This window comes from Saimiri boliviensis, chromosome 15, assembly GCF_048565385.1.
Source record: "Saimiri boliviensis isolate mSaiBol1 chromosome 15, mSaiBol1.pri, whole genome shotgun sequence".
Taxonomy (NCBI): domain Eukaryota; kingdom Metazoa; phylum Chordata; class Mammalia; order Primates; family Cebidae; genus Saimiri; species Saimiri boliviensis.
This window is the reverse complement of record NC_133463.1, coordinates 27970969-27998450: the sequence shown is the minus strand read 5'-3', so window position 1 is coordinate 27998450 and position 27482 is coordinate 27970969. Positions and strand designations below refer to the sequence as shown.

The 27482-nt window shown below is 40.9% G+C and overlaps 1 pseudogene; it reads right to left on the bottom strand.

Annotated features, from left to right (window-relative positions):
• LOC141581437 (large ribosomal subunit protein uL30-like) overlaps window positions 1-27482 on the bottom strand; it is a 102831-nt pseudogene that overhangs the window by 25273 nt on the left and 50076 nt on the right.

Here is a 27482-nt window from a genome sequence, read left to right as displayed (position 1 = left end):
AGCAAAGACCTGGAACCAACCCAAATGCCTATTGATGATAGACTGGACAGGGAAAACGTGGCACATATACACCATGGAATATTATGCAGCCATCAAAAATGATGAGTTCGTGTCCTTTGCAGGGACATGGATGAACCTGGAAACCATCATTCTCAGCAAACTGACACAAGAGCAGAAAATCAAACACCACATATTCTCACTCATAGGCAGGTGTTGAACAATGAGAACACATGGACACAGGGAGGGGAGCACTACACACTGGGGGCTGTTGGGGGGAAATGGGGGAGGGACGGGGGGGTGGGGAGGTGGGGAGAGATAGCATGGGGAGAAATGCCAGATATAGGTGAAGGGGAGGAAGGCAGCAGATCACACTGCCATGTGTGTACCTATGCAACAATCTTGCATGTTCTTCACATGTACCCCAAAACCTAAAATGCAATAAAATAAAAGAATAAATCATTCTTTAGCATTCTTTCAGAAGGAAAACAAATTTATAGAGAAAGAGGGGAAAACATGAATTTATTTGATTTGGGGAAAATCTTTGAAAATTTTTCACACCAGTTGCTATTCCTTAATTGAATTAGCTTAGGGTTTTACTGTGAGAAAAGAATTAACTTCAAGGTAGTAGGGCAGAGACATCATTAAATGGAGAAGTGTAAATTGTGGTATTTCCTGAGGAAGCAATTATGGGTCAGTCTGATTTAATGGTTTATTATGTTTTGGAAAAGACAGTAAAATTTCTACATTTGAAAATGATACTAAATTTTTATAGGGAGAGGTCAAAATGACAAGGATAAACTATGCAAAGCAAAAACAGAATAATTTTGGCCTATATATAAGTTAACAAGCACATTAGTGGGAAAATCATCCAAGCTCTAGTTATACATGGATTTCATTGCTGAGTCACCATGGGGCACAGGACTCTAGGTGTCACTGAGGCTGCTTTTTAAAAATATCCCAATGTACTGCTGACAATCAAACAATCAGCACAAGATTACTGGAGACAAGATGACTGACACTGCTGATTTTCCTATCCATGAACAACATGGCTGTCATGACTCCTCTCAGCACGTTTTGGCTCTGAGACCCAGAGCATGAATGGAAGCAGCTGACCATGCAGGGCATGCTTTTCTACCCTGTGCAATCGTATCACACAGCATGGCCACGCTTATGCATAAGGACAGAATGTGGGTTGGCCACATCACTGGGAAGAACCCAGATAGCATTTCTCGGGCTCTTATAGGCACCAGAAAATGGAGGAACGTTTATTGAGAAGTTACAATGTGAAAGGCACTCTGCTGGGTTTAGGAAGGATATGCAGATAAATTAGACAGCGTGCTTGCCTACTTGGGCTCCAAGTCTACTCAGAGAAACACAACTATTGTAATATGGAGGAGTTGATAATTATACTGTCTGAGAGGTATGGCTGTGAGTGTTCAGAAGAAGGGGAAACAAAGTCTGTTATTTATTTATGCATCAGTTAATTCAACTAATATTTGTTGAATACCACTATTTGTTCATGTATTAATCAATATTTATTTACTGCTATGTGTCAGCCACTTTTCTAGGTGCTGGGATATAGCGGTAAACAAGACAAGGTCCCTATTCTCATGAAGTTAGGACAGATTTTTAAAGGGATCAAAATAGATGTGATAACATTAAACAGATAAGCGCTGTGAAGAAAACAACACAAACAGATGTGATGGAGTGGCTGGAGATTGGTGGCTCCTTTATACGGGGTCAGAAGAAGTATCCTAGCGAGGTGGCCTCTGATACCTGTTGATGAGAAGGAGCCTGCTATGGGGAAAGCCCAGGGAGAGCTTTCCAGGCAGAGGGAACAGCAAGTGGGAAGGCCCTGAGGTGAGAAGGAGCTTGGTGCGCTTGAAAAGCAGATCAGTTATTGCTCAGCAAGCCTGGAGAAGCCAGAGAGTCAAGGCTTGAGGAAGACCTGGTTCTTCCTTTTGTGGATCCCTCAACCCTCACAGCCCAACAGAAGAAAGACAACATGTCAGCAAGTATATGATAGCATGCAAATTGCACAGTTTTACAAGTGAGATCAATTTTCTTTTAAATGTGAAACAGGAGTGAAAGATCATAGGTTATGAATTGTATTTTCAGAAAGAGCTAGGAGCATAATGCTGAGGAAGAGGGACTATGGACACTGTGGACCAGGGTACCAAACACACAAAAAAATCTGGACACAGGGTGGGTGTGGTGGCTCACACCTGTAATTCCAACACTTTGGGAGGCCAAGGTGGGCAGATCACTTGAGTCCAGGAGTTTGAGATCAGCTTGAGCAACATGGTAAAACCCCATCCCTACAAAAAAAAAAAAAAAAAAAAAAAAGCCAGGTGTAGTGATACATGCCTGTAGTTCTGGCTACTGGGGAGCCTGGGATGAGAGGACTACTTGAACCCAGGAGGAGGAGGTTGCAGTGAGCAGAGATCACGCCACTGCACTCCAGCCTGGGGGACAGAGCAACACTCTATCCCAAAAGAAAAAGAAAAAATCTGGACACCAGGCTAAGTAAACTGTACTGTGGGAGTAGAAGCAGCTGCAAGAGGAGCAAAGAGCATACTGTCCAGGACTGGGATATGGGCTGCAAGGCTAAGCTCCTTACACTGCAGGGTTTGAATGACCCCGAAAGGTCAATCAAATCCACCTTCTCTTCCACCAGAAACCTCTCAGGACTCACTCTGGGGAGGAGAAACACTTTACATGTCATGCCTTGTAGTGAGTGTATCATTAGGGCTTCATTTCTTTGGATATGTAGTCTTCAAGAGGTCTCTGTTAACGAAAGAATGGCAGCACCTTGGTATGAACTTTATAATTATAGTCCTTCCATGTTTATAACAAGGCAAGAGATAGTAATGAGGCACTTGCAGCTTCTGAATCAGAACAGAGTAAAGAGATGGTTTTAAGGAGGCAGCAGAGACAGCCTTGTGAACCAGGTACACTGTTCATGGACTTGCCTCATTGTGGATCCTAGAGAATATTTATTCGAAGTCTCAGTTTCCTCATCTAAAAGAATGTCAGCCTGAGAGATTTGTTACAGAGATTTAATTGGATAATTTAAATGAAAATGCCTGCCAGATTCAGTAAATGCTAAGTGGTCTTTTTTCCCAGTCAAGCCTGTGGCCCCAACTCACCCAAATCTTGGAGGCCCACTCTGGGTGGGGAATAGGGAGTCCACAGATCTGAAGGAGAAAGGGCAGAAAGAAGCTGAGGTGAGTAGGAGAAGCTAGTACTACTTACGAGGCAATGAATTGAGGAAAGATGTGTGAAAAATGAAATTTAGCTTCATGCCAAAAAGGATTCTGAGAAGAGAAACTCTGGAAGTTCTGGAGTAATGTATTTTCTCCCTTCTTAATGCAGGAAGCTAACACAGACATTGGTTTCAAGGGTGTTAAAATATAATAGGGCTAAAATCATTTATTGCCAGGATTTTGATAACAAAATCCAAACATAAGAACTAAACCCCCATTTGCCAGAACTTAAACCAAGTTAAGCTCAAATCAATGCACCGTATATCCAACAAGGGAAAACATTTTTTACACTGCTTGACCTGGGATTCCATCAAACAATCTTTAGCTTTGTAAATTCATAGGCCCCTTTAATGCCATGTTAGTCTTTTAGGTTCACATCAATTGTTTCTTGCCAGGAAAATGGGTTTTTCATTTGGAGATGGCTCAATGCCAGACTGAACAGGGCTTTTTAGAGACATTGGAACTCTCAAATGTCACCAGTCACGGTCAATGCAATTTCAAGCACATGCGATTTTAGTTAATGCAATCATTGAAAGAATGAAGAAGGCAGAAAGGAGGACGCTGGTATTAGAGGGATTGCAAAGTCTATTGAAATGCCGTCTACTGAAGTAGGAGTCAGGAGACGTAAATGAGGCCCTTAGTTCTATTAATAAACCAAGGTAGGACTTAATTGGATGAAGTGACACATGTCCAATGTTTTTCATTCTTAATGTACACACAACAGGTTCAAACCAGCCTAGCAGAGATTCAGACACTCGGTGGATTGGCCAATTTAGTCTGAGGCAAGGAGGCACTCCCAAACATACCAGACTCCTTGGAAATATGTTAAGTGGTACTGATGATGGCCAGGGCTGCCAAGGATGTCAAATGTATTTAAAAGTGAGTGGAGCCCAAGCCTGCTGCCCTCTGGGTGAAGACATAGTTGATTTCAGGAGAATATGATTCTTTTTTTGTGGTATGAGCAGGAGGCCCCCAGCCAAGGATCTTACCTGACACAGACAACATCGACATAATATGAAGGACGCTAGAGTTGCAGCTCTTGCCTTTGTGAAAATAGTGAGAATTGTGTTATTATTGAGATGAGCAGCATTTGCCTTTTTTATTTTCTTTGTTTAATTTCCTTTTAGGAAGGGCAATACAACATTGAGCTGAAGGCAGACTATCAGCTATAGTCCCTGGGTTTCAACACTGGCTTTCCCACTGGCTAAATGAGTGACATTAAGCAAGTCGCTTAACTGCCATGTGCCTCAGTCTTCTCGTATATATAACAGAGATAACAGTAGCATCCACCTCAAAGATTTACTTTGAGAAATTCATACACACATGCGCACACACACACACACGCACACACACACACCACAAACTGTTTACAGCACGCCTAGCATGTGATAATCAGTAAAGTTATTGGTTATTATATTTCTGTGTGGGTGATTGAAAAAATAATACATACTTGCTATAAAATAACCAGTATACAAAAAATTTTTAAATGAAAACAATGCATTGCCATCCATATTCTCACTATCCATAGGCAATGGAACCATTTTGGGAAAGAAGTACAAGGTAGAAACAACCATTTGCCTATGCAATATTTGTTCTTTCCTTCTTCCTTATTAACTACATCCTGATTTTGTTGTGGGTAGCAAACTATATTTCCCAGCCTTCCTTGCAAATAAGATCAGACATGTGACGAATTTATGGCCAATGAGATGCAAACGGAAGTTGTTGGGTGGGGCTTCTAGGAACAGCTGGATTTTACTCCAGTTTGTCATCAGTCTTCCTCCTTCCTGCTGTCTAAAACATGGGAGTGATGGCTGAAGTTCCAGCAACCATCTTATGAACCTGAGTATAAAAAGCACACCATGGGAATGGTGGAATATAAAACTAGAAAGAGACTGAGTCGCTACTAAGAACATTATAGAACAGCTGTATCTGCCAGGAACTGCTGTCTTCTGGATTTTTCATTTGGTGAGAGAAAACCTCTTCTTGTCGAAGCCACTAGCTATTGAAAATTTCTGTTTTCATATAACTAAACTAGATTCCCGAGTACTTCCATTGTCTTACCTTGTATTAAATACTCTGCTTCCTGAATTTCATGGTTTCTTTTTTCTTGGTTGACTCCCCTATGTTGGTGGAGCATATCCCAGGTAAATTCATGAGAAAGGTACGTAACAGGCAAACTTTCTGAGATTTAAGAGTTTAGGTAAAATACTTATTTATCTGCTACATCAAAGGTCAGAATAATAGTAGCTTAAATAAGATAGAAGTTTATATCTGTCACATAACACTCTGAATGTAAGAACTCAAGGCTAATATGGCAAACTCTGGTGTATTCCATTAGTACTTTCATCATCAACAAGTAGCTTTGTGTGGTTCATATTGGCTGCTTCCACTCCTTCTATTACAGCTACATTTTAGTCGGAAAGAATTAAGAGGTAGAAAAAACAAGCTCCTTTCTCTTTAGGATATGGCCCAGAAGTTGCATGTATCACTTCAGCTTTCATTGCACTTTATAGAACCTAGTCACATGGTCACACCTAGATGCCAGGAAGGAGCAGAAATACAATATTTTGCAGGGCAACCAATAGAAGCCATACATAATTTATTACTATAAAAGAAGAGGCCCGGCATGGTGGCTCACACCTGTAATCCCAGTGCTTTAGAAGGCCAAAGTGGGAGGATTACATGAGTCCAGGAGTTCAAGACCAGACAGGGCAATATAGCAAGACACTGTCCCTACAAAAAGTTTTCTAACAATTGGGTGGCTGTAGTGGACCCAGTTTGAAACCAGCTTAATATTGCCAGAGCTTGTGTTCCTTCCTCTATACCTCTCAGCCTCCCAACATAAGCAATCCAAAATGGCCTTTCTATGCCATATAGTTTACTACTTTTTTTTTTTTTTTTAAGACAGGGTTTCACTCTGTTGCCCAGGCTGGAGTGCAATGACGTGATCATAGCCCATTGCAGCCTCAACCTTCTGGGCTTAAGCAATCCTCTTGCCTCAGCCTCCCAAGTAGCTAGAACTACAGGTGTGTACCACCACACTCACCTAATCTTTAAAAATGTTTTTAGAGATTGTGTTTCACTGTGTTGCCCTCCCACCTCAGTAGCCCCCAAACACTAGGATTATAGGCATGAGCCACTGTGTCTAGCCTAGTTTGCTATTTTTAAAGCACAGGTCATTCCTCAGGTGTACTCCCTAACAAAGTTATACCACGTGCCTTTAAAATAGCAGTAGGCCAATGCCATTGGCTACAGAGTACCATTATGGACATCAAAGTCCATTCTGAAATCCATCAAAGTCTATATTACCTTGCAACACAGTGGACTATCAAAGCCCCATTACCGCCCGGCAGTGATCACTGTGTGAAATAGCCTGCTAGGTTTTCTGCAAGACCTGTCGCCTGCCCACAGGGCAACATGCAGGGCTGCCACAGACTGTTTCTTCCTCCTGGCCACACAGTCCCCTAGTCTGGAGTGGGTAGAGGATCTGCAAGCAACATTTCCGGGGTGCAGGACCATGTGCTCCCTTGCTGTGTGTTGCTGCCTGCACACTGTGGCTGCTGCTTTCTGCACTATCTATACCCTCTAGTTTTTAGGCCATAGTGCTCAGATCTCTTAGGCGTGTTGCTGATGGAGCAGAAATTCAAATTTTGTGAAGTTCTCAAAGCACTCACTGTTGAGAGAGTATCTGTGTCTAGTTTTTGACTTCTGCCTATTTAGAATCTGCAAACTGAGTGTTCATTTTGCAGCGTCAGTAGTGGCCTTACATCATCAACAACAAACATTCACTGAAAGCCTGTTATGTCTAGGGCTGTGGGCAGCTACCCACATGGTGTAATTGGATCTCCTCTAGAATTGGGCTCTCACCCTGTGACTGTTTAATGCAGTCTAGGAGGTTACGAACCCCTCAACCCAGGTGAACAGAGACACTAATTGACCCATGACTAACCAGCTTTTGACAAGATGCTTTGCTGTGGCAAGATGTGGGGCTGTTAAATTTCATTGAAACAGGTAGTTCAAGGCACAAGCGCTCTGGGGAGGTGAGGCATTGCAGTAGGAAGAATATGAGGTGGGTAGGAACACTGGAAAGAATTTACTGAATGTGTACTGTGTGTCAGGCATTCTGTAAACATTAGCTGCTGTAAGTCTTCTCCCCAGGAAACAGACTCTGAAATGGAGAGTTGAATGTAGAGGTTCGCTGGAAAGTGATCTCAGCACCAATTCCTGAGAGGACTGAAGGAAATGGGATTGGGCAGAGGAAAAAAATGAAGCAATAGTTGCAGTAGAGGTTTCAACCCATCCTTCTACAGGAAGCTGCTAGAACTGGGGTGGTCCTCCATAGGTGTCCTAAGCTGAAGTAAGGGAGTGGACCTTCATGCTCTTCCCACACACAATTGATAAGTCAGTAGATGCCAGATGCCCCTGGGGAGGGGCACGATTTTTGGACTGAATACCTTCCGCTGAAAGCAATTTCTGGCCGAGGCTCAGTTGTGAACTGTTAACAGGTAATTCTCTTGGCAAGAGGGGAGCCAGGGAAGAGTGCCTTGATCCTGAAAGGGTGATCTGGACCACACACCGCAACATCCACCACATTATATTATTTAATCCACAGGACAATCCTATGAAGTTGTCATTCTAATTACCATTTCAAAATGGGGAAACTGGCCCGGCGCAGTGGCTCCTGCCTGTAATTCCAGCACGTTGGGAGGCCTATTCGGGTAGATTGTTTGAGCCCAGGAGTTGGAGACCAGCCTGTACAACATGGTGAAACCCCGCCTATACAAAAAATCAAAAATCAGTTGTGTGTGGTGGCGCATGCCGGTAGTCCCAGGTACGGGAGGGTGGGGCGAGAGGATCAGTTGAGCCTGGGAGGCGGAGGTTGCAGTGAGCGGAGATCACGCCACTGCACTCCATCCTGAGTGATAGGAGTGAATCCAGTCTTGAAAAAATATTTTTTAATGGGGAAACTGAGGCTCAGGAAGGTTATCTAACTTGTCTAGGCTCACATAGCTGGGTTATATTGACTAAAACATCCATATGCTTTCTACTATGCCCCCCTGCCTCAGAAAGGAGAAAGCAAAGGGGTGAGGGCATGGGAAAACGCTGGAGACAGCCTCACCCACTGCACAATTTTGTCAGAAATGGATCAGAAGATGCAGATTACAAAGTGGTTATGAGCACAGTCTCTGGAGCTACTCTAACTGGTTTGTAGCTCAGCTTCATTGCTTCCCAACCTTGGGCAAGAATTTAACCTCTCCATGCACCAGTTGTCTCATTTCTGAAATGGAAATAATAGTTTGTCTCATAGGGTTATTACAGAGCTTAAATGAAAGAATAAATGCAGCACATGCCAGAGCCTAGGACTGAGCCAGGCCTATAATAAGCCCCTGGTAAAGGTTAGCTACTATTATAATATTCCCATTTATGGTAACTCTTCTTACAGTGCAGGAATACTCTCTTTAGGGGTTCTGCTGAGACTTGCCTACCATTTCAAAGAATGATGCCTGTCCCTGAGCACCACACATAGCCTCAGACACAGTGAAGGCTCTAGATGTTCCACCAATCTGAATAATTTTTAAAATCCAGCTTTTAGATAATCAGGGTGACTCCTGAAATATGAAAGGGAGCAAGTGCCAACCACACTTACACCTTCAATGTATCATCCTGGAGGCAGAATAAACAAAACTGTAAAAAAAAAAAAAAAACACCTCTTTATTGTCTGCCAAACAAAATATCTTTTGTTGAGGTCAACTTTGTACAAATCTTGGACAGTGCATGAGTGGAAGCTATTCAATTGTCAAAGAAGCCTCAGTTCAGTTTTGTAATCCAAATCCCACAGCCTAGGGAGAAAGATCATTAACCTTATTGCTGCAATTTCACCACCACTTCCTCTGGCTCAGGGAGCACGTTTGCATGCATGCAACAGTGCATGTTTCTTAGGTGTGTGGCCCATTTGTTACCATATATCCCCCAGCCCTGCTGGAGCCACTCAGTGAGTTCTGCCATAGCTCAGTTCTGCCTACCATGTAGCCATGTGATAAAAAGACATGGAAATTTAAATCAATCACTCCTTTAAAAAATAATTTTTAAGAAGAAAACAATTTAACCAAGTATAGTGGGTTAAATGGTGGCCTCCAAAAAGATATGTCCACTTGGAACCTGCGAAATGACATTATTTAGAAAAGGGGATCTAGTGCAGTGGCTTGTGCCTGTAAATCCCAGCACTTTGGGAGGCCAGGGCTGTGGATGGCTTGAGCTCAGGAGTTTGAGACCAGCCTGGGCAACATAGCAAGACTTCATCTCTACTAAAAATTAGAAAAAAGAGAGAGAGAGAGAGAGAGAGAGATAGCTGCGGTGGCACATGCTTGTGGTCCCAGCTACTCAAGAGGCTGAGGCTGAGGTGGGAGGATGGCCTAAGCCTGGGAGGTCAACGCTGTAGTGAGCTGTGATCATTCCACTGCACCTGAGTTTGCATGACAGAGTGAGACCTTGATGAACTAAAGCAAGAGAGAAAGAAAGAGAGAGAGAGACACTCAGAGAGAGAGAGAGAGAGAGAGAGAGAGGAAGGAAGGAAGGAAGGAAGGAAGGAAGGAAGGAAGGAAGGAAGGAAGGAGGGAAAAATAGAAAAGAAAAGGAGTTTTTACTGATATCATTAAGAATCTCATGCTGGGTCTGGTAGCTGTCACCTGTAATCCCAGCACTTTAGGAGGCCTAGGTGGGCAGATCACTCGAGCCCAGGAGTTCGAGACCAGCCTAGCCAACGTGGTGAAAACCAATCTCTACCAAAAATGCAAAAATTAGCTGGGTGTGATGGCTCATACTTGTAATCTCAGCTACTCAGGAGGCTGAGGCATGAGTATCTCTTGAGCCTGGGAGATGGAGGTTACAGTGAGTGGAAATCATGCCACTGCACTCCAGCCTGGGTGACAAAGTGAGACCCTGTATCAAAAATTAAATAAATAAAATGAAAAAGAATCTCTAGATGTAATCATCCTGAATAATATGGGCAGGCCTTAAATTCAGTGATAGGTGTCCTTATAGAGAATGGCAGAAGGAGATTTGAGAAACACAGAAAGTAAGGCCATATGACGACGGAGGTAGAGATTAGAGTTATGCAGCCACAGCTAAGGGATGCCACCATAGCTGGGAGAGGCAAGGGAGGACTTTCCCCTAGAGTCTTCAGAGTGAGCACTGTCCTGCCAGCTCCTTTATGTCAGACTTTTGGCCTCCAAACCTATGAAAGAATAAACTCCTGTTGTTTTAAGCCACCAAGCCTGTGATAATTTGTTACAGCAGCCACAGGAAACTAATACAGCAAGATTGGCTAACTCAAATAGACAGTCTTGCTTTACTGTTTCCTATATAACCCATATGTGTGTGTGTATATATATCCATACACACATATGGGTTACATAGGAACCCATCTGTGCTATCCATCAAGATGTTTGTTTGTTTATTTATTTATTTATTTATTTATTTATTTTTGAGACAAAGTCTCCCTCTGTCACCCAGGCTGGAGTGTAGTGGTATGATCATAGTTCACTGAAGTCTTTCTTGAACTCCTGGTCTCAAGCAATCCTCTCACCTCATCGCCCCCAATAGCTTAGACTACAGCTGCACACCCATCACATCCTGCTATTTTTCTTTTCTTTTCTTTCTTTCTTTTTTTTTTTTTTTTTGTAGAGATGGGGTCTCACTATGTTGCCCAGGCTGTTCTCAAATTCCTGGCCTCAAGCAATCCCCTCACACTAGCCTCCCAAAAAGCTGGGATTATAGGCATGAGCCACCACACCTGGCCCTTATTTATGATTTTTAAATATATTCAGTAAACTAAAAAGGCAAGTTGTAAACAACATGATCCAATTTTTATTTTGAAATGATACATGACCCAATGAGTGTGTGCACACTACATATTTTTCTGAATAAATAATTGGAATGCTTTAAACTCATATAGCATCAATGGATAGGTCCCATATCCTATTCCTTTGTCCAGATTTGAGGAAGTCACTTCTGAGATTGAGCCAATGTTCCTCAATGATGAAGTAGAAATATTCAGTTCTTTTCCCATCAATAGACTCAGACCAGAGATCAAAAACAGAAATATCTATAGAAGCCAGGCAGAAATATTCTTTAATGCTGTTAATACCATAGAAGACGTTCAGGCATCCTGGGTACTGTGGCAGCCTGGAAAGAGCATTCTTGTTTTGAATAGAGCTACAACGCATCCCCAACTGCCTGTTGTTGCAAAGAAGTTAGGCTGAATTTTATCAAATCTTGTGATTTTTAAAGAAATACTGGAAATTGGGGTTTTTATATGAAAACTCCTGTTTTTTAAATGCAAGCATCTAATTCAAATTATCTTAAAACATTTTTCAGTCCAAATAAAATCCAGAAGCTCAGTCCTTCGAGTTTCCACTTGTGATTTATACCTTTATAAATAAACACCATTTCATTCTTCCCAGAGGTCAAAAGACATCTAGGTTTCAGAACACAGTGCCTAGGCTTCTTTGTTGGAAGAGATCTGGAAAAATTCCTCTAATTTTTTGCTGATGAGCCTACAGCCTTGAACACAAGATACAGTTAACTCTGTAATCAAGTTATTCTGCCATGTGAAATTTTTCAGAAACTGTCCTGCTAAGTAAACACTGTGCCAGGTATACGGTGTATCTCAGTGCATGGTATGTCATCACCATGATGATGAGTATGAGTTGGACCTCCTTTGGATAGTCCAACAGTAGAGATAGGGGTAGGATACTGTGGTACCCAAAAAATAGTAGAAGAGGCTTTATTTCTCAGGCCATCACAGTAGCAGATGCTTATTGACCAAACCTGCAGGGTTTATTCAAAGGTGAATGACCCTATTCTCTCCATTACACTCAGTATCAAGCAGAGTCATAGAAAACTCCCACTGTGACACCAAAGACAATGGTTCTTGGTGTTCAGTCTGGTCCCCCAACACCACTGCTCCCCATCCCCATCAAATGTCCAGTCCCGTCTGGGGTACAACCTGGGAGCAGCTGATCCACTTAGCCCCCTTCAGCCTTTGAGATCCCTCTGCTTCTTGGATAATCCAGCACCTCTAGGAACCTAGGGCTTGAGAGGTTGGGTAAGGAAAAGTCTTTTAATTCCACTAGAGAACAAAAGCAGGCTCACTTGACTGCTTGGAAGAGTGGGGTCAAAGACCAAGATGGAAAAATTCTACTTATTGCTTTCATCCTTTCTTACTATAAGAAACCTAAGAGAAATTAATCTCTCAATGGATCCAGCTACCACATTATTGTATTCAGAAGAAATGTCCCTAAATTCCAGAATTTGGAGTCTGCCCTAGAGTCAGAAATCAATGATCTCTGGCTGCTATTTGAGAAGCTAACAAGCCAAGCAGTGCCCAGGAATAATAAACCAAAGGTATAGGCAAGAGAGGCAGAGAGGCATTTGTGTTGGGAAGGTCCACAGGAACACTCTACTACACTGAGGCTCCACAAAGCTTTGTTCTCCTGCCCAGGTCTAGAGGAAAGTCTCTTGAGGCCAGGATATTATAGATGACTTCTAGGACTGGAACAATGACTTGCTCCTAGTAGGGCTCAATAAACTTGTTGCTTAATTGTCTCTAAGAAGCTGTGCAAAAGTGAGAAAGCCTCAGTCACTCTGTTTCAGCTTCTCCAAAATGTGACTAACAGCAGCACCCCTGTCTATTGCTGAGAACTGCTGTGCAGATCAAAAGAGAAAAATATGTGTATTTTTAAATGTAGGCAATGTGCTTGTAAATTTGCATTTTGAAAAGCTAGAAATGCCCTTGAGTAAACTGCCAACTCCTTGCAGAAAAGATAAAGGAACTTTTGTTCTGCCTAGAACAAAAAGATCCTGGCTATTCTATTAAAACTCTAACATAGCCTTGCAGTGTTATCTAAGAATGTGTTACACATTTTGTAAGCTTTGTTAGCTAGAACGATTAGACAGATAACTGTGATTCTGAATTATAACATCTGATCCAAAAAGTTTTAGAGACAATATGCATTACCATATAACTAAAGATTCAAAGTAAACAGGTCTTTTTAGGTTTATCTAGGCTATGTAATGACAATACAAATGGGCATTTTGATAACAAAGCAGTATTAGGTCAGCACTTGCAATTCTTTGTGAGTCTGGAGTTTAAAATAATAGGCAGTTTGACAGCCTCCAGATTGTCTCTGTTCTAGCTCAGGGGACTGTACAGTCTACTTTTCAGACTCCAAAGCTTAAGGTGTTGGAAAAAATGCCTTCAACTGATTATTTATACTTTTCACTCAGGCTCACTTAAAAAAATTTAGCAGTAATATGTTAATAAATTCAGTCATTCCATGTTTTCTGGGGGGAAAAACTTGAAAAAATATTGAAATAATTATTATATAGTACTTTTAAAATGTTTTCCAGACACTTTTAAGACAATAATAAAATTAAAGAATTATAGAGCTTGAGGAAACCTAAAAGAAATAGTCACTGGTCTAATTTTACAAAAAGAAACTGGCCCCAGAGGTCTGGGTGAACTGACCTGCTCAAACTGGTTTTAGTAAATCACAACCAAATTTGTTGCAAAAAAAAAAAAGAAGACTTTCTGGAGTGCAGTGGCGTGATCTCAGCCTACTGCAACATCTGCCTCCCTGGCTCAAGTGAGTCTCGTGTCTCAGCCTCCTGAGTAGCTGGGATTACAGGTGTGAGCCACTATGCCCAGCTAATCTTTGTATGGGTTTCATTCTTTGACCAGGCTGGTCTCAAACTCCTGGGCTCAAGTGATCTACCCACCTCAGCCTCCCAAAGTGCTAGGATTACAGGGGTGAGCTACCAAGCCTGGCCAAAAGTCTATTGATAGAGAATTCTTTTAGAAAGAGGGCTATTACAAATTGGTGATTTTGGCTTATTGTTTTTGAGATGGAGTCTTGCTCTGTCACCCAGGCTGGAGTGCAATAGCATGATCTCGGCTCACTGCAACCTCCGCCTCCTGGGTTCAAGGGATTCTCCTGCCTCAGCCTCCCAAGTAGCTAGGATTACAGGTGTGAGCCACAGCATCCGGCCATAAATTGGTGTATTTGTGTAAGCACACTCAAATATCAAAATCCATGGATACACAAGTCCCTAATATGAAATGGCATAGCATTTTCATATAACCTATGCACATCCTCCTGTAATCCCAGCTACTTGGGTGGCTGAAGCAGGAGAATTGCTTTAACCTAAAAGACGGAGGTTGCAGTGAGCCGAAATTGCACCACTGCCCTCTGGCCTGGGTGACAGAGTGAGACTCCATCTGAAATAAATAAATAAATAAATAAAACAAAATAAATATAAAATAAGCAGCAAGTAATAAGTCATTGGCAAAAAAGAAGTGAGAAATGTGCTTTAAAATGATATATAACATAACCATATTTATTTAAGAATGTATTCCAATATCAAATGGCAAATTTCAACAATGCAAAAACTGCAATTACTTTTGCACCAAACTGATACCTTGTAAAAATGTAATAGAATGTGTGACTAAATTTTTAGGTTATTTGTAAAGTTAGAGGTATCATAAAAGGCATAATATTCTTCTGAAAGTTTTACTTTAATTGAGCTCTGGTGTTCATTTTTTGGGAAAGGATAAGAATCAAGAATAAAAATCAAACTCCATTAAGAAAATAAAAAGACAAGCCACAGCCTGAGAGAAAATATTTGCATATCTGATAAAGGATAGGCAAGACCTGAAAAGATCTCACTTCACCAAAGAAGATATACAGATTGAAGTAAGCATATGAAAAGAAGTTCAATATCATATGTCATTAGGGAATTATAAATTAAAACAAAAATTAGCAACTACTACACACCTATTTGAATAGCCAAAATGTAAAACACTGACAACACAAAATGCTGATGAGAATGGAGCAACAAAACCTTCACTTCATTGCAGATGATACAGCCAGGGTGAAGTTCAGTTTGGCAGTTTTTTGTAAAACAAAACACTCTTAATCACACAGCAACAGTTTTGCTCCTTGGTATCACCCAAATTTATGTCTACCCCAAAACCTGCATATGAATGTTTAGTTAATAAATAAATATTTATGCCAATAACATATAGCATATTATTATTTAGTTAATAATAAACATAGCAGCTTCATTCATAATTGCTAAAACTTGAACACCACGACAATTTCCTTCAACAGGTTAATGGGTAGACGAGCTGTAGTACATCCATACAATGGATGTTATTCAGCTCTAACATGTAATGAGTTATCAAGCCATGAAAAGACACAGAGGGTCCTTTAGTGCATATTACTAAGTGAAAGAAGCCAATCGCAAAAGGCTACACACTGTCTGATTCCAACTATATGACATTCTGGAAAAGGCAAAACTATGGAGACAGTAAAAGGTCAGTTGTTCCTGATGTTGTGGGGAAAAGACGGAAGAACAGGCGGACTACAGGAGCATTTCAGAGCAGTAAAACTCTTCCGTCTGATACTGTTATGGTGGGTATATGTCATTATACGTTGGTAAAAACCTATAGAATGCATCATACAAAGAATTAACCCTAATGTAAACTGTGGACTTTAGTTAATAATAATGAATCAAAATTGGCTCACCAATTATAACAAATGTACCATACTAATGCAAGATATTAATAATCAGGGAAATTTTGGGGGCCGAGGGGGAGGCAAGAAGATATATGGGAACTCTCTGTACTTTTCAGTCATTTTGTTCTTTAAACCTAAAATTGCTCTAAAAGTCTGTTAATTTAAAAAATATCAAACTCTATAATTTTGTTTAAATATATGATCAAAATTTCCCTATGAATTAATGAAAGAAAAGTGTATGCATTGCAAAGAAAAAAAAAAAACTCCAGAAGCTAGCATGTTATTTCTTGTTTATCGGAAGAAAAAAATATGCAAAATTTAATAAATGAAAATGAGAATTAGGCCAAGGAGGGAGAAGGCCAGAAGCTTGAGGCCAGGAGGTTGAGGCAACAGTGAGTTAGTGTCATGCCACTGCACTCCAGCCTCAGTGGCGGAGCAAGACCCTGTCTCTAAAAAAAAATTTTTTTCTATTCAAAACAAATTTCTAAAGATGAGAACTGACCATATTTGAAATAAATATTTCATGATATGATTTGATAATTAATTTTAACTATATTTATGTAATATAATATAGCAAATACAAAATAAATAAAAAATTTATCCATGGCTTATTCCAGAAAAATTAGGTGCTCATGAAAAACATTTAAAATAATCAGAATCATTCACCTGTACTGCTTTGGCTGTTTATAGTTGCTTCCCTTTCCTTTATAAATTTTATTTTATTTTTAATTTTTGTGGGTACATAGTAGGTGTATATGATTATGGGTTCCTTTCTAATTGATTTTAGGAATAAGTAATTGGAGAGTTAAAAAAATAATCAATATTTAAATATATTGGCATTCACTCTTTCATACCAATATCTTTTTTTTTTTTTTTTTTTTTTTTCAGTGGAGTCTTGCTCTGTTGCCCAGGCTGGAGTGCCATGGTGCAGTCTCAGCTCACTGCCACCTCTGTCTCCCAGGTTCAAGCCATTCTCCTGCTCTCAGCCTCAAGTAGCTGGCATTATAGGTGCGTGCCACCACACCTGGCTAGTTTCTGTATTTTTAGTAGAGATGGGGTTTCACCATGTTGGTCAGGCTGGTCTCAAACTCCTGACCTCAGGTGATGCACCCACCTCAGCCTCCCAAAGTTCTGGGATTACAGGCATGAGCCACCACACCCAGCTCAATATCCTCTTATTTCCCTCACCAGGTAATGCATTCTGTAACAGTCACCTCATTTAGAGGAACCACTAGGAAAGGGCTGCTCAGATTAAAGACGAAAGATGTTAAACAACAATTATCATTACTCCTACCATCACACTCAACCACACATCTCAAAGCCAAAATGCCTATTTCTAATGCTGGTTTTACTCTCAGAAATAAGGTTTTCTAAATAAGGGTTTCTAAGCCCTATGTGGGAACCACATTGTTGTAGGAGCCTTCTCTTTGGTGTCCTAGGAGTTCTCAGACCCAAGGCCAGCATGATTTGGGATGGTGATGGGTCTATCTTTCTTTGTAAAGTGAGAAAAGGGCTATGATAAGCACAAGCACATTATCAGCAAGGGTTTTTTTGTTTTGTTTTGTTTGAGAAAGTATTAAAAGCAAGTTGAATATCTGACATGGAATCTCTCAAAACTATCCAGGCACGCTTACGCAAAACTAATTTATCCTCCATTTTCCCTCTACTGTTCTCCTTCCATAGCTAAGTGTGAGAGGGGAGTCCAGAATCTGCATTTTTAAAAAGCGCCTCCAGCTGATGCTTATGATTAACCATCCAGTTTGGAAACCGCCCAACAATGTACATTCACTGGGGCTTGATGAGGTCATTCTCCACCATTCATCACATCCCTTATGGATTAGGCTGGTCTGCCAGAAATTACAGCATATTACAGAATTTCATCGGAACTATCTAAATCACTCTCTTGGGCTAAGATATTTGGAAATCCAAACACACTTCTCTATTACTAAAGTCATTTGGTTTCAAGTAACACATCAATTTAAGATAAATAAAAAGAGGGATTTCTTTTAAGGACAATAAACATCTAAAGAAATCCAATACCAAAACTGCTGCCTGGTCTCAGGAGGGACTGCAACCAGGCATTTCTTTACCTGTCTTGCTTCTGTTTTCTTCTCCCTGTGCTCTAGTCTTTTTTCTTGAAGACAGAGGGGTTGCTCCGTTCCTAAGGCAGATGGTCATACCACTGTCCATGAGTTGTAGCATTTCCTCCGCTGATGAGTCTAGCTCCGAGAGATCTCTCCATCCTTTGTCCAAATTCCTGAAGAAGGGACATTGAACGGCCTATTTAGAATAAAAAATTCACTACTTAATTCCATCCACTGAAGCCAGAGGGGCAGAGTCACATATAAATAGGGTTTCTGGGGGGTGACCTTAGCATGTTGGGAACAGGGAGGGAAGAGCAAAGGAAGCAACGAAGGGAGTCATTCTAAGAAGAGCAGGAGTTCCCCAGGGTCTACTACGACATCCTATAAGCTCCAGACAGCCAGTGTAGACACAGTAAGGACATCTTCCAAGATAGCATTTATTAGCTACTGTAAGGAATGAGGCCACCGAGCCCTTACCACCAAGACTATTTTGCTGTGACTTGTAGTTTTCAGTAATGCCATTGAGAAGTTTTGTGCCCATAGGATTTTCATTACTATATATGTGGTCTATTTTTTTCCCCTCTCTGAAAGCTTTCAGGATATTTCTTTATCTGTGGTGCTCTAAAACTTCACAATGATATTCTAAGATGTGAGTCTCTTTTTATTTATTGCCCTGGGTACTTACGTGGGGAGCCCCCTTTTTAATCTTCATTTTAATTTTTTTTTTAAATAAAAATTCCCATTTGGAAGTAATCTCAGACTTTTTACAAAGTTGTAAATACGGTATAAAGAATTCCCAGATTCCCCAAATGTAACTTGGTACATAAGCATCATTTATCAAAACTAAGGAATTAAGAATAAAATAGCTTATCCTACAGATATTATTTAAATTTTGTCAACTGTCCCATTAATTTTCTTTTTTCTGGTTCAGAATTGCAATGGACTGAATGCTTATGTCCCCTCAAAATTAATATGTTGAAATCTGAACACCCAATATGATAGCATTAGGAGGTAGGACTTTTGGGAAATAATCAGGTCATTCATTATACAATTTCATAGCACCTCTCCTGTATAGAATGTGTTCCAGTTGTAACTTCACATTTCTCCTTGTGATTATTTGATTAATTTGTCTCCCCCATTAGAATATAAGCTTCATGAGGGTAGTAACCATGTCGGGTTGCTTTGGTCACCATTATATTCCTGGTACCTAAAATAGAGTCTAGCACATATTATGTGTTCAATGAATATTTATTTATTAAACAAATGCATAAATAAATTCCTTTAAAACATTTTATGATGCTGGGAACCATTGTTAAGAGAATTGTTTTTGCCTAAAACCTCAAAGAACACTGCAATACCATCTTCCAAGTTCCCCCTGTGGTTGGGCCTGGCTTTATAAAAAAGATCAAATAAATCTCAAACAAATGAACTACCTTATTAACAATGAAGAATGTGTTAGCCAAATCACCTATAACTCATTGTAAATGGCCACATTATTATGGAGAATGGCCTTAGGGACTTGAACAAACTTCTCATAACATACCAGAGCCTGGTCTTACCAGGAGTATAAAATCACTGGGTAATTAACTGAGCCAAGACCAGGCCTGCTTTCTTGCCCCAGCACAGATGTGCACTGATTTCAAGAAAGCATAGTTTATGTTTCCTGGTGAGTAAAGGAGGCTTCAGACCAAGGACTTGCCAATCACTAACAATGTTGAAGCCAAACTCCTCCCTTTCTTTGAAAAGTGCAAAAAATGATGTCAAATTCAACATTTGTGTCATTTCCTAGAATTTTATGATTTGGGTTTTTATTTATTAGAAAAGCATTGCATTTATTTGTAACAGCCAAAAATTGGAAACACTTCAAATGTCCTTCAGTTGGGCAAATGGTCAGACTGTGGAACAGCTATATCATGGAATATGACTCAGCAGTAAAAAGGAACAAGTTATTGATACCCACAAAACCTCCAATGGATGTCAAGGGAATTATGCTAAGTGGGAAAAAAGTCAATATCAAATACATATTGTGTGATTCCACTTATATAACATTCTCAAAATGACCAAATTATAGAGATAGAGAATAGCTTTGTGATTTCCAGAGGTTGGGAGTAAGAAGGGGGGAAATGCATGACTATAAGGTAGTAGCGTAACGAATCTTTATGGTAGAAGAGTTTCGTATCTTGATTGTGGTGGTTACACATGCCTACACTAGATAAAATTGTGCAGAATTATGTACACATACACACACACAACTACATCTAAAATTGGTGAAATCAATAAGATCTGTGAATTGTACCAATGTCAGCTTCCTAATTCTGATCCTGTACTGGAGTTGGGTAAGATTTTGGCGTTGGTGAAATCTGGGTGAAGTATACATGAAACCTCCACATGACAGGTTGAGCAACCCTAATCTGAAAACCTGAAATCTGAAATGCTCAAAATTTGAAACTAATTAAAACAAATGTTCAATGCAATGTATTTGTAAGAGCAAAACAATTTAAGCAATATAAATCCTCATCAGTAAGGGATGGTTTAGGCCAATTATTCACATGCAGCATTAGGATAATATGGAATGAAATGAGGGCATACACATGCTAAACTGTTACAAGTGGTTACCCTGGGATTAAAGAAATACACATTAACTTTTTCTTTAGCTATTTCAACATTGTTATACTACTTTTGTAATTTAAAAACTTTTAAAAATATTGTGCCCAGAAAAAGAGAGGAACAGTCATTTCTCATTATCCATAAGAGATTGGTTCCAGGACTCCCTAAAATCCACAAATGCTTAAGTCCCTTATACATAATGGTGGAGTATTTGCATATAACCTACACACATCCTCCTGAATACTTAAGATCATCTTTTGGGCCAGGCACGGTGGCTCATGCCTATAATCTCAGCACTTTGGGAGACCGAGGTGGGTGGATTACCTGAGGTCAGGAGTTTGAGACCACCCGGACCAACATGGCAAAACCCTGTCTCTACTAAAAATACAAAAATTAGCCAGGCATAGTGGTGCACACCTGTAATCCCAGCTACTCAAGAGGCTGAAGCAGGAGAATGGCTTGAACTGGGAGGCGGAGGTTGCAGTGAACCGAGATTGCACCACTGTACTCCAGCCTGGGTGACAGAGCAAGTCTTCGTCTCAAAAACAAAAATCATCTTTGGGTCACTCATAATACCTAATACAATGCAAATGCCATGTAATAGTTGTTACAGTGTATTGCTTAGGGAATAATGACCACAAAAAGATCTGTCCATGTTCAATACAGAGACAATCATCCATTTTCACCCGAGTCAAAGTCTGAAATTTTTTGAGTGCTAAAATGGTGCTCAAAGAAAATACTCATTCAGTCATTTTGGAGTTCAGATTTTTTGATTAGGGATGCTCAACTGGTAAGTATAATGAAATATTCCAAAATCTGAAAAAATCTGAAATCCAAAACACTTCTGGTCCCAAGCATTTTGGATAAGGCATACTCAACCTGCATGTTTGCAACTTTCTGTGAATCTAGAATGGCTTCAGAATAAAAACTTCTTTTAAGGAGTGTAAGTTATTTCTAGTAAAACAACACTCAGCATATATGTTTGCCTTCATTTACTTCTGAAATCCCACTAAATGGAGTAAACAAATGAAAAAGTGATGAAAACGAAAGTGTACACGTACACACACCCCACCCCAGTATGGGACCACAGAGACTGAGATGACGGTAAAAATATAGAAACTGGAAAATAGATGTGCATGAGAGAACTATTTATAGTAGGCTTCGATGACTCCATTCTGGACAAGGCCATTAAGAAGACCTGTTATGTAGGCCTGCACAAAGTACCACAAAGCCAAGCAGCTATGGAGAACATATGGCTCAAGGCATTCTCTGGCCTTTCTGTCTTTGAAGCAGGTGCTTAGCAATGTGATTAGATGCCAGACAGTTGGAGACCTGAGTGAGTATTCACATGCTAGGGGAGAAGCAGAGGGATGGCTGAATGTGGGGCTAGAGATGGATCTAAAGTCTGAACTATTGGGGGCTAGGTGCAGTGGCTCGTGCCTGTAATGCCAGCACTTGGGAGGCCAAGGTGAGTGAATCACTTGAGGTCAGGAGCTCGAGACCAGTCTGGCTAACATGGCGAAACCCTATCTCTACTAAAAGTACAAAACTTAGCCAGGCATAGTGGTGCATGCCTGTAACCCCAGCTACTTGGGAGGCTGAGGCAGGAGAATCGCTTGAACCTGAGAGGTGGAGGATGCAATGAGCTGAGATCACACTACTACCCTCCAGCCTGGATGACAGAGTGAGACTCTATCTCAAAAATAAATAAATAAATAAAGTCCACACCATTGGGAAAAAAATCAAATAGCACAGGGGCTGAGGAAGAGTGGTCCCAGAGCCTCAGGTGTCTGAGCCTTGCTCTGTGGACTAGGAGGGAGTAGACAATCCTGATTCATAGGGCCAAGGCTGGATTGACACCCCCAGTCTAAATCAATGACTTTCAAACTTTGTAAAGCAGTGGAACATTTTCTCCAAAGTGATTCTTAAATAAAAGTGTAAATGACCAAAACAAAGTGGGATTGCTCTGGTAGCAACTTCATCCTTAATTTCCAGGCCTCCTGAGGGTCCCACACCTGGATGTTAAAGCAAAAAAGAATTTTAAAATGCAATAATAATTTTCTCAATTGAGAAGTTAGGTTTGAATCCCAGTTTTCAAGTATGCAAATTAACTAGAATGTCTCCAGTCTCGGTTAGATGAAACCTGAAAAGGGAACTTTTGGACTAGCACCTCAGTCACCATTTTCAGTCTGCTTTTTAGCAGGCCCCATAGCCCCTGTAATTTGACTGGTTAAGATTTTCCTCTGGCCAATGGCTAAACTTGAGCCAGGTGGACTTAAACGCATTAAGCAATTCAGTTTACTCTCTAAAAATAAGAGAAAAGTCTGCCAGCATCTTCTGCTCATCCCCACAAAGTTCCCAAGAGCAGAATTCAGCCCGCCTCCCCTCCCACGACAAACACAGGGGAGAGGCCAGCCCAATATAACTTAAAACAGAGCGACCCTGCAGCCCTCTCAGACAAATTACATCAAAACAAGTCAAAGCAAATGCAACTGTCCTTACCAGTTTTATAAAGGAATTGCCTGGGAACCATTCCTTTTCAGACCTAATTAAAAAGTCAGTTTTGAATTACCGAACAAGATGGTATGAGAGCCAGTGTTCAACAGGCAGAACAAACAAACACACAAAGATAAAATGCATGGGTTTTTACAGAGAGCTGCTGCCAGCACCAGCAGAAATGGCTCTCTTTCAGCCAAGTCTGGGGTGCCCTGGAAAACTTCATACCTCCTCTCCAGGGAGACAGTTCCCAGAAACCTCCCTCCCCTTTACAAAGCACTCCTATAATAAATAAATAAACTACATTTCCCAAAGTTCTCTTTATTCAGGCCTGGGTCTATATTTTAAACCATTCTGTAATTGTCCCCCACCAAAAAAGCAGAAATGTTTAAATGTGACAACCTTTTGACATACAGAGTTGACTCAGCTCATTTCAAATTTCATCTTATCTCCAGTGTCCTTGGGCATGTTTTAAAAGCTAAAAATACCAACTGTGACCAAATCAGCAAGACCTAATAGAACAAGAGTCCAAGGCTTTTTACCCTCATTATACTTCATTTAGACCACTGGTCTCAAAAATTAGCATGAGTCAGAATCACCTGAATTCAAGGCTTACTAAACTACAGATTGCTGAACCATACCTCCACAATCTCAGATTCGGCAGATCTGAAGGGGGTCCGAAGAATATGCATTTCTAACAACTTCTGCCGGTTCTGGATTACATTTTAAGAACTGCTGATGGAAATTTCCTACATGGTCAATTACAAATCTATTGGGAAAGCAGGCACACGTTTACTGATTTCCGCAAGCTTTGAACTAGCAGTATCTTTAAGGAGAAGACCCCAGCCATCTCTAGCAGTGTGGGGGAGAGTAAAAGGCAAAGCAACTAGTTCTGGGTGATCCAAAAACTGGCACTGCCTGGTGCAGCATTTTCATTTTTCCACTGAGGAAATTTAGGCTTAGAGGGAATCAATTTGTGCAGTCTACCAGTGAGTCCACGGTGGTACTGGGACAAAGAACCCAGTTGTCCTGACTCCCACTCCAGTGCTCTGGTCCTTGCTGGAGTAAAATGGGACACGTGGGCTTGGCAAGGCACAAGGAAGCCAACGTGATTCTGATTCATCCTAATTTCTCCACAGCTTTCCACCTTTTCATTTTCTCCGCATTGGTAAATGCATAATCCCCAACGCAAGAATCCCCACCCTCCCTTTTGTTCATGTCTTTGCAGCCTAAGACAGGCAGTCAAAACGGGCCAGCCAATAGCCACAACCGCTTTTAATGACAATATCTGGAGGATACATTAATGAATGTAAACCCATGTATTTACTTTTCTATGTACCTTGTCTATGTGACAGCAAGCAGCGATAGAATCTCAGGAAACACCAACCAGACCCAGGCATCAATCTGCTACTCTGTTATTGAAGGAAATTAGCCTCTAAGAAAAATTGTCTAGGTTTACCAATCACTCCCATCAGCCACCAGGGGTCACATAAATAGAAGTTTTCACTGGACCTTTCTAATTCACAAAGCTACCCTCTTCCACCACAGGCCTTGGTAGGGCACATAATTCAGCAACAAGAATCCCTTGAAGAAGAAAAGAAAACACCTATAAAACTACATCTTTTTCTAATTCCAGAGATGTGAAACCCTTTAGGAGTTTTGGCCAGGGTTCAAGACAATTCATTATCTGAAAGCACAGATGTACAGATAAACCATTATTTTGTTAAAAATACATCTTCTAAAATACCAGTCAGCTTGGTGCTGTGTTTGTCCTTGAATTGAAGAATGATACCACTTTATCATCTTAGCCTTGAGCATGGTTATCAATGCCAGTAACTAAGAGGCCTAATTTGAAGGATGGCCATGCTGTTCGCCTTCAGATGCCTTCTATTCAGTTAATAGGGACCGAATATTTGAAAGCAAATGGTTTATCCACTGTTGTGCAAGTGAAAAATCTGGCCTTCTAACAGTTGTTAAATGTGCCAGCTAGCAGCCTCTGAAAGTCAGTCTGCCAGGGCTGGGGCAGTGACCACAGCCACGCTGTGCCTTCTGCAGCTCAGCACCGCATGGTGCAGCTGTTGTATTGGCCAAAGAAAGTGCTGGCAGCCCCGGGAGAAACAGAGACTTAATTCACTTGCAGGAACTTTCCTGAAAGAGTCTTTTAAAAAGCATTTAAGGCAGACCAGGTGCACTTATTTTCTTTTTAAATCTGATTGCTTTGTCAAGTATTCTCATTTATGGCTCTAACACTCCTTACGTGCAACATTAACCATCCTCGGTTACATTATAAATTATAATGAAAACTTTTAAAAAACATATTTAATGATAATACATGATTTTTATGTAGATTCCTTTAGATGTATAACATCAAAATATCTATGGCATAGCACTTTCAATATGTACATAGTAGGGACTGCAATTTTTTTTTTAATTATTTATTTATTTATTTTTAAATTATTTTTTTTTTTTTTTTTTGAGACGGAGTTTCGCCCTTGTTACCCAGGCTGGAGTGCAATGGCGCGATCTCGGCTCACCGCAACCTCCGCCTCCTGGGCTCAGGCAATTCTCCTGCCTCAGCCTCCTGAGTAGCTGGGATTACAGGCACGTGCCACCATGCCCAGCTAATTTTTTGCACTTTTAGTAGAGACGGGGTTTCACCATGTTGACCAGGATGGTCTCGATCTCTCGACCTCGTGATCCACCCGCCTCGGCCTCCCAAAGTGCTGGGATTACAGGCTTGAGCCACCGCACCCGGCGGGACTGCAATTTAGGTTGCCTGGAGTTTGGTTAAAAGTTTTGTTAAGTTGTGCAGACTTTATCTTTAAATAAAGCTGTGTGTGTGTGTGTGTGTGTGTGTGTGTGTGTGTGTGTGTGAGAGAGAGAGAGAGAGAGAGAGAGAGAGAGAGAGAGAGAGAGAGTGCTCAAATATAAACAGCAGTAAAAGAAAGCTGATTCAATTCAGTATGTTACACAGTTAAGACTTCCAGCTGTCAAGTGTTTCCACTATAAACAGGAGGGGAAGAATGGGATCTAGAGGGAAACGAGATTGCATAAAAGTGAAACTTCATGATATGAGGGCCGGGGGTTGGACTCAAGTCATCATCATTAGATGAAAACTGCCAATACCCTGCATAATTCTAGAAAACACTCTGTGGTCCTTCACTAGACTCTGAAAGTACTCAGGCCACAAACACTCCCAGTCCTCACGTGACAAAAGGACTCCCTATGCCAGTAAGTAAAAATGATTGCCAGAGCCATCCTCAAAGGTAAATATTTGGGATAGACAGCTGTTTGCATAATGTGATTTTAAGTGTGACAAGCAAGCACTCCACCCCAAAAAATATCTATGCTATAGACCCAGGTCACGGATGCCAGCAATCCTACCATTATGGAGTATTTCCATCCCGGTCAGAGACTTAGGAATCATCTTTGACTCCTCTCTCTCCTTCTCTGACCCCATTCAATCCATCATGAATGCCTTCTTCCTATCTCTTGACTCTGTCCCTTTATCTTCATTCCCTCTGACAGTACATAGTTCAGGTCACCGTCGACTCCTGCCAGGATGACTGTGGTTACCTCCTGACCTGTCTCTGCCTCCAATTTGTTCTCCACACTGCAGCTGCAACAAATGTGATCTTTCTAAGATGCAGATCTGATTATGACAATCCCCAGATTAAAACCATTAGCTGGGTCCTCAAGGCCCTCAGCATGAAGTCCAGATTCCTTAACAGTGTTTACAAGCCCTTATGCTCTGGCCATTACTGACCACTGCAGGCTCTCCTACGCTACTGCCTCCCCATCAGTGCGCTCACCTTTCTTAGTCCCTTATTCTTGCTTCCAGGCCTTCATACACATTGCCCCCTTGGCTTGGAATACTCTCTCCCCTTTCCTACCCCTGTTCCCAAAGACTGCATGGCCCTTAATTTATCCCTATTTTAGCACTTTCTTACAATGTAAGTTTTACCCATCTGACTCTCTAATTCTTTCTGAATTAGGACTATGTACTTCACGAATGCCAGAACTGCTACTTATTCACTACTTTATTTCCAGGACCTAGCAAGTGCTTGTCTCATGATAGTCACTCAATAAATATTTGTTGGCTAGATGAACAAGTGAATTCTAGTAAATGCCTTATCTTTTATTAACGATGTTGGTAATTCACACTTCAGTGTGATTTTTCTTGCTATAGCTCTCTAAGAATATATTTGAGAGGGTTAATGAAATAAAGGCAGAATTGGCTCTAGAAAACCAGGGGACAGTATAAAGGCAAAGGTTAGCCAAGAGAGAAAGGCACTGGGAAGGAAGATAAGAACAGGTACTATTGGGATTGCTTGGATTGGGGTCCTTTATGGATAAAAAGGAAATAGCAGCTGGGCGTGGTGGCTCACGCCTGTAATCTCAGTACTTTGGGAGGCTGAGGCAGGTGGATCACTTGAGGTCAGGAGTTCAAG